The 13,766-nt window shown below is 34.9% G+C and overlaps 1 pseudogene; it reads left to right on the forward strand.

The window, feature by feature from the left end:
* The first annotated feature begins 1,468 nt into the window (after window positions 1–1,468).
* LOC146938119 (uncharacterized) lies at window positions 1,469–5,365 on the forward strand (annotated as a pseudogene).
* Window positions 5,366–13,766: the final 8,401 nt, after the last annotated feature.

Here is a 13,766-nt window from a genome sequence, read left to right on the forward strand (position 1 = left end):
GAGAAGAATGTAATTCAAGCTTCTTTTAGGGGACGGAAATGAAATGTTTTCTAATATGTTTTGAATAAGATGAGAGGTGAATGTATATTTTAACATAAAAGGAGAGGAAAGTGTAATTCATACATCTTCTGAAGATGAGAGTGTAGTTTACTCTAAAAATATTTAAGTTATTAGACAACTTTTATCATGTATTTTTTTATTAAAAAAAGAAAAACATGTACAAGATTCAGTATGCAATGGACACAACAAACAAAATATAGTTTAATACATTATAGTGTGTGTGAGAACGAAAACATGTGTTTCTTGTGTTGCAAATGATCACATCTTAAGTAAGTAAAATTAACTTCATCTTATAAGTAATGAAAACTAGATTTCATAAAACAAAGAAAAGGGTCAAGATCGTGTATACTTTATTTTTATTCCTTTCTTCACTCTCGTGTTTTTTTATTGTTGCAGCCTTAAAGTGAGTGAAACAACACATATATGATAAAAGCAAAGGCTATATTCTTTCTCACTTTTTGTCTTTAGTTTATTACAAGGCTATCCCGTCGTGTTTTCTCATGGCATTGATGTTGGCTGTTTTTTTTTTTTCTTTTCTTTTTTTTAATAGTACAATCTTTATTTGATCTAGTGGAAGCAATATTACGATTTACGGTTGGATAAGTTTTCACATATTGTCTAGACCAAAAAAAATAAATGTTTTCACATATTGTCTATATTTGCTTTCACTTTTGGATCACCAAAATTGATTTCAAAGATCTATAATTAGTTTTGATATGTAAAATGATTTTATCTCTAAAATCGGTTCTAACTTGAATTTAAAATTTGAAGTTTTTACTTATACATTTTTTTGTACAATCAATTTACTTTAAATGTATTGGTCAATTCACTTTCGTATGAATAATTATCAGAACAGAAACACTTCAGATAAAATAAATTTTACAAAATCAATTCATTTAAAATCATTTTCGCCGCAATACAACTAAACATACTTTTTTGTTCGAAAAAAAAACTAGACAGACTTTTGTTTTGGTTGTTGAAGATGTACATTGCTCATGTAATGAGGAACCTTTTATGCTTTATTTCATGATAAAGAAAATCAAGTGTCGTTTACACTTGAGTTTGCCTTTGATTCCAGATATTGTTACATAGTAGTACAAATTTATATCGGTACCCCATGTGCATAACTAACTTCAATGTTCAATAAAGTATATAAATGAGTTTGAACTACCAATATTACGATTGAGAATTACTAGCTGTGTCTCTAAATATTCGTTCTTTTAGTGCAAAAAGTTTATTCTTGAATATACGCCTCAATACAAGTTAAAAGATATATTGATTTTATTTTTCTAAATATTTCACTAGCTAATACTTACTTGTTTTAATATAGGCTAAACTGCACTTTTTGCCCCCTAACATAAGGGAAATATGATCTTTTAACCTCTTATCTTCTAAAAAAGTTACGATTATGGCCCCTGTTTGGGGACACCTGACGTCTTCTCAGCAATTTTGGGAAGAAATGGGCCAAAATTGCCATTTTTTTAATAGGGGGACAATGTAACAGCTTGATTTTCGCTAGATTTAATTTTAATTGTTTTTATATGTGTTTAATTATGTCAATATGTGATTAATTGCCTATGTGTGTATTTTAATGGGTTTCAGTGTTAGAAGGGTGTTTTAGTCATTTTGGACTTAGGGGTATTTTGGTCATTTTACGAGAAACGGTAATTTTGCAATTTCATGGTGAGAATTATTTTTAGTGTTTCAAGTGGGAACCATTATTTACTAAGTTACTAGTGTGGTAATTAGTTGTGAGCCGGTAAGTGACCATTATTATTATTTTACCGTTAAGTGAGTAAAACATTTCGTGAGTGGTTTAGTAAGAAAATTGCTTTTCTGACATAGAATACTTCCTGTTGACACAAGTAAATGACCTTAATGCCTCTGACGGTAGTTAACAACCGCTGGAAGATACGTCGGCAGTTAACTGTCGTTGGGTCCCAGCGGTTGTTAACTGTCTTTGCTGTCTTTCCCCCCAAAACCCGAAAACCCCTACCTCACCTATTCATTCATCACCTTACATCATTCCTATACCATACCCAAAAAAAAACCATTTCAAAATTTTTGTGTCAAAATCATGCCTCCAAATCATTGCTGATCGATTGCTAAGACGTTTCTACACAAAAAATGCATCAAAGAACAGGTATTACAACGTTAAAATCCATTACATTTGATTTATTTTTCTGGTTTTTTTTTGTACTGTCACGCGTTGTAGCGGCAGTTAACTACCGCTGGGAGTGAGCGGCTGTTAACTTCCGCTAGACACTTAGAAAATTTTCTAAATTTTCAAATGGCAGTAGCTACTGCCAAATTTTTTTTCTTTTATTTTTTTTGGTTTGTTTATGTTATTATATGATATTAGATACATGTTTATTAGTTAGTTTAGTAATTGTATGTTGTTGATTTATATGATATTAGATACAGCTTTTTGTTGATTTATAACGTTAAAACCCTAGAGTTGTCGATTCCATTAAGGTTGAAGCTCCCGCTAAGGTCGAAGCTTCCGTTAAAGTTGAGGCCTCAAGCGTCAATTTCGATGTGTGGAAACTTCGTGACAACGAAGTGGACACGGCTCATTTCTTTTCGACCCGAGACACATGGAAAGATAAAGACGAATTGCTCGGTTGGGTCTGTCGACAAGCAAATAGTGCTGGATTTACGGTTATCATTAGAAGATCTTGTGAAGGTAGAAATGCTATGTTGGAGTTGGTTTGTGAACGAAGCGGCGAGCACAAAGTGCCAAAGATAAAAGTGAAGCATGAAGCAACGGGATCAATAAAATGTGGGTGTTTGTTCAAGGTGCGTGGATATGTCGTCAGGGAAGACAATGCTTGGAAATTGGCTTTTCTTAATGGCGTTCACAACCATGAGATGGTGTCGTATGTAGCAGGGCACCTTCTTGGCGGAAGATTAATGGAGGACGACAAGAAGATTGTACATGACTTGACCGATTCTTCGGTGAAACCAAAAAATATTTTGACAAATTTGAAGAATAAAAGGAAAGAGTCCATGACAAATATCAAGCAAGGCTACAATGAACGTCATAATTTCAAAAAGGCAAAAAGGGGTGACTTGACGGAGATGCAATATCTAATCACAAAGTTGGAAGAGAATGGATATGTTTATTACGTAAGAGAAAAAAAGGAAAGTCAAACCGTTCAAGACATATTTTGGACTCATCCAAAATCGGTAAAGTTGTTTAACAATTTTCTGACTGTTTTGATAATGGATTCCACGTACAAAACCAACTTGTGTAGGATGCCATCGTTTGAAATAGTTGGAGTCACCTCAACCTATTTGACATATTCGGTTGGTTTTGCATTTATGACGTCGGAGAAGGAGGATAACTTTACTTGGGCTTTGCAAATGTTGCTTAAACTTCTTGGACCAAATAGCGATATGCCTAAGGTGGTAGTGACCGACAGGGACATGGGTATGATGAATGCCGTAAAAAATGTTCTTCCCGGTAGTAGTGCAATACTTTGTTATTTCCATGTTGGCAAAAATGTTAGATCAAGAATCTTCACCGATTGCAAAGTTAAACAAAATGTTGTTGTGGTGGATGGGCAAAAGAAGATTGTCGACGAGGAGAAGCATAGTAAGTTGGTTGATACCATATTTGATGCATTGGAAAAATTGGTTGAATCTCCTACTCAAGAGTTATATGCGGGTAATCTAGTGGAATTCCAAGATGCTTGTAAGGATCATCCAAAGTTTCTTCACTATGTTGAAACTACCATTTTGAAGCCTTTCAAGGACAACCTAGTGAGGGCATGGACGGACCTTGTGTTACATCTTGGGTGTAGGACCACGAATAGAGTTGAAGGAGCTCATGGTGTGGTGAAGGAATATTTGTCCACCTCCAAGGGTGATTTGGGTACTTTTTGTCACAAAATAGATGAGATGTTGGCAAACCAATTTGGGGAGATATAATCATCGTTTGGTAGGAGCGTTACGGTCTTGGAACATCGATACAAAGATGTCACTTTGTACTCCGGGTTGGGGGGTCACGTGTCTAGACAAGCCATGAACTTTATTTTTGTGGAAGAAGAGCGTGCTAGGAAAACAATGTGCATCGAGAAGAGAACTTGCGGTTGTGTTCAAAGGTCGTCGTATGGCCTACCTTGTGCATGCTTCATTGCTATGAAAATCCGTCACAACAAGCCCATTCGATTGGATGAGATACACCCGCATTGGCATAAGTTATATATGGGTGAAGAAGAAAGTAATGAAGATTTGTTTTTGGTCGCGGAGGAGAGGCGTGCTATCCAAGAACGTCTCCAAAGAGTTCCGTTCCAAATGAAACTAGAAATCAAAGAGGGTTTGCTGTTGTTAGCATTTCCGGCGACCAAATTGTTGTCACCACCTCCAAGAAAGGTGGCAACCAACGGAGACTATTGATTCTCAACATCCGGAAAGTCAGTCTTCCTGGGAGACTATTGATTCTCAACATCCGGAAAGTCAATCTTCACCACGTAAAAAATCTTCACAACCTAAAAGTAAAGGTTCTCGCATTGGCGTTTCTCCGGTTTCGGTTCCTAAGCCTAGCTTGGTTTCAAGAAATTATGATTCATCCAATCCTATGTATTACATGCCAAAATTCATGAGACCATACATTGAGAGAGTTGTGGATGTTATTGGTGACGGGCATTGTGGGTTTAAGGCTATAGCGGAAGCCTTAGGTTTGACGCAAGAAAGTCATGTTATGGTGCGGAGAGCACTTATTCAAGAGTTGAAAGAGCATAGGAGCAAATACATGGAGATATATGCGAGCGAGGAGCGTTACAACTACATCTTGGATGGATTGTATCCTCCCAAAAATCCTAGTAGCTTTGCACCTCCCGACAAATGGTTGACATTGCTGGATATGGGACACATCGTTGCATCATGTTACAATAGACTGGTTTTAGAGATGACTACATGGAAAGACTACATCTCTGAGACTTTTTTCCCACTTAGAGGACGGCCTCCAGTTAACCCGAAAAACATGATTTGCCTTGGTTTAATCCCATATCATTTTGTCCTTCTTTCGTTGAAAGATGGTTGCCCACTACCTCCATCATCCACGGAGTGGAAGCTACACATGAGCGAAGAGGCGGCAACATGGAAGGATGAATTTTTGGATCAACACGGTCGTTTCCGAACACTCATGGACATTGAGCTAAAAGAGAGACCGGTTCCACCAAAAAAGCCAACAAATCAAGACAATCCAATTATGTTTGATGACACTCCGGTTAAAGCAAACATCGAATTTGAAGATGTTCTAGAACATTTAGATGATTTGCTTTTATTAGATGAAATGTGACACTTTTTGGTCCGTGTTAATCCGTTTTTTGGTCGATACGCGCCGACGTATTTTTTTTGGATATATAATGTAATGACCAATTTTTTGGGTTATATGTAACTAAACTTTAACTATATATATATATATCAAAATATTTGAGTTTCGCATTTATTAGTAATTAATGTGCATTACGTGTAATGTGTTGCATAATGTGGAAAATTTGACGAATTTCAAACAATTGTGAAACGTTAACGCATTATCAGTTTTGTGTAATGTTACCAAATAATTGATAAACTATGAAATGTTGATGTTTGTGATTGCTGGATGTTGTTGTTTCGGTTTGATTTCCTTCGGAATTGCCGTTTGAAATTACAGGTAAAACAGGACACATTTCCTGGGAAAAACCAGTGCAGACTACACTGGTTCTGTTAACTGGTGTGAGCGGCAGTTAACTGTCGCTGGCTTCCAGCGGTTGTTAACTGCCGGTGTAAAAATGAGCGGTTGTTAACTACCGTTTGGGGCATTTATGTCATTTACTTGTGTCATTGTGAAGTTTTCTATGTCAAAAAAACAATTTTCGTTTAGTAAATGGGTTAAGCCCTTTAAGACACTAAGGGTAAAGCCCAATTGTGAGTGGACTATATAAGCTCTAGCCTTTAAGAAAAATAGGTTTTCAATTCATTTCACAAGAATTTTGAGAGAGGTAGAGAGAGGGTTCAAGGGAAGAGGAAAAGGGTTGGAAGAGAGAAAGCTTGAAGACCCAAGAGGTGATAGAGATTCTAGGAGCTAAATTGAAGCTTTTGCTAGGATTGTTGCTTATTGAGGTAAGGGGGTTAGATTTCAAGCATAATCACTTAGTTAATTTCTTCCCTCTTTTTATATGCATAAGTGCTTATTTGAATAAGTGATTATTTTGAACTTGGTTGTTAAAATTCGTGCTCTTGTTATGATGATATGTTTGGGTACATGAATTTGATGATATTTGAATTGTTGTTGTTGAAATTACATGTTCATGATATATATAAATGGGTAGTTTGTGAATTATGCTCAATTGGTGAATTATGACATGTTGTTGTTGATTTATGGTTGGATTCATGATTATGAGTTGTGGTTGTTGATAATTGTTGTTGTTGTTGTTGTTGTTGTTGTTAAATTGTGTTGAATTGGAAGAGATGAATTGTTGTTGTTAAGACTTGTTGTTTTGAGAAAAGCCGTTTTAAATCAATTTCAAAACTTATTCAAATGCCGCGTAACGAGTGAGTTCAACGTGTTAGAGCCTCGGGTTATGCCTCCGATCATTTTTAACAATTGGGGGTTTCAAATATTCAATTTTGGGGTGAAAATGGCAAAAACCCGCAGCCGAAACACGCGAAAACGCGTGTTACGGAGCGCTGCGCCTGAGCAAGGGTGCTAGGAGCCCATAGTCAGAGAGCCAGCGCTAGGTGCTGCAGCCCTGGCGCCAGGCGCCCTGGACAGGGCAACACGCTTGTTGCTCCGTGTCCGGGTGCTTGGGGGCAGTCGTGTGGAGGCCCGTGGCGATAGTTTGAAGGTGAATTTTTACTGTTTTCAATCACTTTTCTACTGGAACATAATTGGCTTTGTCGAATCCTCAATTTTCCAAATGGTTTGAAACTTGGATTTGTGCCGTTTTGGTTTTTCAGAAATTGTCGAAAAATGATCTTTTGTGAACATAAGGGATTGTAAGCTTGGTTTACAGTTCATGTGGACTTAGAAAAAGCATGTAAGGTTGGTACAACACCTTAACCATGTCAAACTTGATTTTCGGGTGGGATTGTGGAATATGTGGACTTGGGAATTTCTCATACGAACTTAGGCTAATCTTTGAACTAATGTTTGATAGTTCGTAAGTGGCCTATACTCATACTTATATGATTGATTTGTAAGTTTTCAAACTTAATTAAGTCATTTTGTTTTGAAAAGTGTCAATGTTGGCCGTTTTTGCAAATATGATATGAACTTGTCGTAACTTTTTGATTTTGATGATTTTGTCGTAGTTGGCCGGTGAAACACATATGTACATTTAACTACACTCATATGTGATCTAAGTGTATACATAGTCGAGGCCCTAGAGTTATTTACTTGGTTTTGGCTCGTTTGTCTCAATTATTTTAAAGTTGTAAAATGAGAGGCGAACTTTGTCGAAAATAATCTTTAAGACCAATTACTTGGCAAATCTTTTGTGGATAGCTTGATATGATTAAATGAAGATATGTGAATGATTGTTAGGTGTTGAATACGATGTTTATCATAATGTGTTGTATTTTCTCCTTTACTTGGATCGTGAGAAATTATATGGAGTTGTGAGTGGTAATAATGTTGTCGATGTTGATTACTCGCATATATGTTAATTGATGGTGATATTATTGGTGAATACACATATGCTAAATCATGATGATGAATTATGCTGTTGAATTATTATATGCAAATGATGTTGATTGTTTGTGGTGACTTTATACATGCTAATTTGGATGTGATTGGCGATGAATGCATGTATATACATATATCCATTGATTATAGTCGTTGAATTGTTGTGATCATATGCATGATGGATTGAGTCATATGTTCATGCATCATATGTCGTGTCGGATGTTATATCCATATTGCCGTTGACTGGATACTTGTATCCATATAGCCGTTGATTATGACCGTTGACTACAATGTTTTGTTGCATCATGAGGTGACGACATTGGAGGAGTTTGGTACCACATGCATATATGTGTCGTGTATAGGCGCATATCATATTGGCATGAGTCTTGTTGTTGCATGTGAATGATGATTGTTGATGATAAGTGTGTTTGATGAATACATACTTGTGACATTTGAAATTGATTGGTTGATGAATTGTGTCATAATTGAATATGTGACTTGATGAATTTGTGCATCAGTGAAATTTGTTGAATGTTGTGATCTATGTGGATTGGTGTATATGTACAATTGTGGACTTGGTTGATGGTTGTAAGTAATTGAGCTATGCTCTAATTGCATGCTTTACTTGTTTGTGCTTATATACTTGGTGAATCAGTTTAATGATGATTATTTTAATAATAATGATAAGGTGTGATTGGTATATGTATACATTTATGATGTGGTGATTTCTTCGATAATGATGATTGCTTGCTTATAAATTTAAAATGATGAATTGTACTTGTTGAGTTAAGTATGCTAAATGGAGAATAAGGTGAGTAATCCTTTCATTGATTGGTGTTGATAAATGACGAGCTTGTGTCGATGACTTGATTAGAGATTTCATATGCTTGCTATGCTATGCTAGTATTGTGATAGCTTAATGAGTATGTAATGGGGGATAATAATCATGTGATGTTAGTATTCTAGGAGGGATGGTTATGTATACGTGTTATGCATGAAATCCTTGAATGCTTATGTTTGTTTATGTTGATTATGATTGATGTGAAGCTAACCCCCAGTGGTTTTGACCGCCTACCTGTTTGTATGAATGGGTAGACAAAGTGCAGGAGTAGTTTGCTTTTGGTGAGTGCTTGGATAGCGGGAGCTAATCTCCGTTATCGTTCTTGGAGTCTTAGATTAGGCTCTGATTAGGACGTTGGTCTTTATGCCGTTGTTGGATTTATTTATTATTTAGATTTTACTCATTGTCGGAATTTGGAGAATTTATAGGATGATGTATATTGATCACATGACATGTATATTTTGGATATGTGTGATTTATATATGCATGTTGATATGGTATTAGTTGAAGACGTAGTGTCTATTTCTTTTTTTTTTTTTTTTTTTTGAGAGAAAGTAACTTATATCATTTCATTAAAAATTAATTCAGTAATACATGTTGGAATTTCATCAAAGATACGGATGCTAGAACTAGATGTGGCTGCCTTAGCTAATGTATGTGCAACCTCATTTACTTGCCTCCTAGTAAACTCGACATGAGAGTTTGTTAAAAACGACCTACATAATTGGATGCTACTATCCATTATGGAACCAAATTCGGTGACATCTCCTCGTCCTTTGTTGAAGTAGTCAACTACACTTTTCGAGTCAACTTCAAAATCAACATTTTCAAGTTGAAGTTCATGAACCCACCCAATTGCATGATAAAGTCCCAGCGCCTCTCCAACATCAACGGAGCACAACGGAGAGAACCACATGATTTTTGAGCGGACATGGAATCCTGCTGAATCTCTAATGCACATGCCCAAGCTGTAACGCCCTATTTTATTAATTATTTATTTTATTGAGTTTAGTGTCTTTTTGTATAATTTGTTTGAAATATTGTGATGTGTTATATGTGCTCATATGTGATTAATTGTCTTTGTGTGTATTTTTGGTTGGGATTATTAGAATTCGGTGTTAGAAAGGTAATAATTAGACATTTTACTAAGTTGACTGAGTAGTAATATTTCTAATCATTTGTGAGCCGGCTAGTGACCGTTATTATTATTATTTTACCGTTAAGTGAGTAGCCCTATTGTGAGTGGACTATATTATAAAGAAAGAATAGAATAAAGAAAAGATAGAAAAGGAGAGAAAGGAAAAGAAAGAAAGAAAACGAAAAAGAAGAGAAAGAACAGAAGAAGAAGAAGAAGAAGAGAAAGAGAGGAAGAAAGTGAGAGCAAGAGAAAGAGAAGAAAATGGGAGATTGAAAGTTTTTCTAGGATTATTGTCAATTGAGGTAAGGGTGGGACTACCTTCTTTAATCATGAGTCTATAATTCTAAAAAAAAAAAGGTTAGATTATTTGAGATAAGTGATTATTGTGAATTTGTTTGTTGAATTTCGTGCTCTAAATGTAGTGATATGTTTGGGTATGTTAATTTGTTGACAAATGAATTGTTGTTGATGAAATTGCATGCTCTTGGTATATATATTTGGATACTTGATGAATTATGCTCAAATGATGATTTATGTTATGTTGTTGTTGAATTGTGCTTGGATTCATGATTATGAGTTGTGGTTGTTGATGATTGTTGTTGTTAATGTCATATCATGAATTAGGTATGAATTATGTTGAGTTGTTGTTGTTGATTGTGATGATTTTGAATGAATGTGAAGTTTGAGTAATATAAGTTGCTTTTTCTGATTTTTTTCATCTCTTCCCCGAATTTCAAATGAAATCTGGCATTGATCGGTACAGAATTGGTCTTAGGTGTAAACACGAAAGTTGTAGGTATGGATGTTACCTTTCTAATGTCGTTGTTTTTTGACTTCAAAATGATTTATAGAATTTGAGTTACGGTCAAATCACTGCACGTAGGTCACAGTGAATTTTTATGGAATTTCAGCACAACTTTTTATATGAACCGTGAAACTTTCTCCAAATTAATATTGGGCTTAATGAAGTCTTTAAAGTGAATAATTGAGTATGTATTTATGGATTTGGGAATGTGAATGTTTGAGAAATTTTTTGGGTGAAATTGAATCGGAAAAAACGGGTTTTTGAGCTAAAATGTCGTTTTTAGTGATCACGTGAAATAAGCTATGTTTTGGCGATTGAACATGAGGTGTTTGAGTTTAAAATGATGAGTATTTTACTGTTTTGATTCATATTTTTACTGGAACATATTTTACTTGCTCAAACTTAGGATATTCAAAATGGTATGAAACTTGAATTATGGCGTTTCGGTTTTCGGGAATTATTGGAAAATGGAGTTTTTATGATTAAAGATGATTACATGCTTAGTCTACAGTCCTAATGGACTTAGGAAAAGTATGCAAGGTTGGTTCAAAGCCATGGTGCAATTTGAACTCGATTTTTGGTAATATGGTGACATAGACGAACTGTGTCGAAAATAATCTTTAAGTTCATACTTGGCAAATCTTTTGTGGATAGTTTGATATGATTAAATGAAGTTATGTGAAAGATTTTTAGGTAATGAATATGATGTTACATGATGTTGTTCATAATTAATGAATTATGAAATTATGAACGCGAAGTCGTTGTTGTTGTCGATGTCGTTGAAGTTGTTGGCTGTTGTTGCATTTGTTGCTGAGTCCTCGCATAATCATTAAGGTTGGGGGCTTGATGCTCTGTTGAATGTATAATCATTCATATAAAGTTGGGGGCTTGATGCCCTGTTGAATGCTTGATCATTCATACCACGTTGAGAATCTATGCTCTATAAGTTGAGAGTCTATCCTCTATAAGTTGGAGGCATGATGCCCTGATTGGTACCACATGTGTAGTGCATTGTCAAGTTGATGTTGTTGTCGTTGCATTGTCGTTGATGTTGAGTTGTCGGTGTTGTTGTCGTGTTGTCAAGTTGTCGAAATAATTAATGAGTTGTTATTGAAAAATTATGTGAAGCATTTAACATTGTTTAATTGTTGTTGTTAATGTTGTTATATTCTGTTGATGAATTATATGCTTATTATTATTGAATTTGAATCTCACCCCTTTTGTTTGAATGTTGCCTCTACGTGGGTAACGTGCAGATAACTAGGATTAGCTGCTGGTGTGAGTTGACTCTCTCACGCGTCGTATTAAGGTCGCTCTGATACGTAACGGGATGAGGATATTCGCATTGTTTTCCATTTGTTACGTATTAATATGAATTATGTTGATGAACCAATTGAAATGGAATTTTTAAGAAGTTGTTTATGTTGAGGCCGTAGTGCCATTTTGTTGAATAATGAAATGTTTTTCCACTGCGATGTAATTTGAATTATTGATAAAAGATGTTTAAATAAATAGTAATTTTACTCTATTTATCTTTTAAAGAAGTGTGACATCCTATTTAAGTTGAATACTCTGATTTACATGTATTATTTTACATGTTGGGAAAACGGGGTGTTATACAAGCCAACCTTGTTGTTGACACCTGAAAAAGAGGCATCAGCATTACATTTAAATCTGCCACTTCTAGGTTTCCTCCATCTGATGTTTGTTTCTCCGTCAACTGCCTGATTGCTGTGATTGCAAGGAAGAGTGGTAGAAGTGTGACTCTGACTTGTCGGATTTTGCTTACAGTTAGCACTCCTCCAACCTTCTAAAAGATGAATAACTCTTGCCAGGATTGTTGTGGTTGAGTTTGACACTTGTTGCCACAACTTAAGGTTTCTAGCTTTCCAGATACTCTAGATAATGGTTACAACGTAACATCTATTATCGCTTTAATAGAAATATGGCGTTATAGCCAAAATCGCAACATTTTAAAACATAGGATGCGAAAAATGTAGTTTAGCCTTTAAGATATAAAAAGAAAATTTAGACACATCTGTAACATGGCGATTCGTATATGCATGTATGATCTGATCTAGGATGTCGGTCTTTATGTTTATTCTAGATTGATATTTCTGGATTTGCTTATGTTATGGAGATTTGCCCATTTGTCGAGTTTTGGAGATTTATATATATTGATGTATTTTGATCTTATGACATGTGTGTGCAAAATCTTCTAGGTTTACCAGAAGAACCATTATAAGATCCTTTGCCATGTGCTTGAAATTTTCTAGAATCAACAGCATTTGTGAGTGTATTAGGATCATCGGTAGACAGACTAGGATCACGCTTTGGAGGTAAGGAAATATCATTGCTTTCTTCTTGAATCATTGTTAATTAATGGTAAAGGGTCCATAAGTAGAACCTGAGATTTAACAACTGAAGAATTGTCATTTAAACATGTGAGGAATTAAATTACTTGATCTTCAAGATGAAACGCATGAGCTTCACCCACGTCATCACAGTTACACTGATGAGAACATGTACAAGTTGGCAATGGCTTTTGAGAACTAAACTTTTCCAGAAGTCCTTGTATCTTAGTAAAGTAATCAAGAACACACTTGAGAATCTTTCTTTGAGATCGTTGAACATCAATAGTGTTCTCAAGGAATACAATTTTTTTTTTTTTTTTTGCATAATTGGAGAAGAAACAGAATTGATAAGCCAACACTATTTTCAAAATATCAACATCAACTAAATGGTTGCATCATTGCCACACACCTCGACTCAAGTCAAGACGACCAGGAACTAGAAATGTATTAGATAATATGAGAAAGTCGATATGATAACATTTTTAAATTTGATATGACAACATTAACGTAACGTTTCTATTAAATATTTTGTTATTTTATATGTGAAACACCATGATATATTTTCACTACGCACCATTGCGGATTTTACGTGTTTATATCATTTGAGGCAAATTCTATGTAGTGGTATGAAAAAGTCAATATGATAAAATTTTGAATTTATAACTATTTTCAAAATATTAACGTTAATGCAATGTTTCTAATAAATATTTGTTCAATTTATATGCAAAAAAACCATTAAATATTTGCACTGCACTTGTTGCAGATTTTGTGTTTATATTTGCGGAAGCAAAATTTTATGTATTAGCATGAGAAAATTTATTTAATAAAATTTTAAAACTCAATACTATTTTCAAAATATCAATATCAATGTAGTGTTTGTAACACCCAACTAAACG

This window comes from Medicago sativa, chromosome 3 (genome assembly GCF_051527215.1).
Source record: "Medicago sativa cultivar Bolivia chromosome 3, Bolivia_mono, whole genome shotgun sequence".
NCBI classification, from domain to species: domain Eukaryota; kingdom Viridiplantae; phylum Streptophyta; class Magnoliopsida; order Fabales; family Fabaceae; genus Medicago; species Medicago sativa.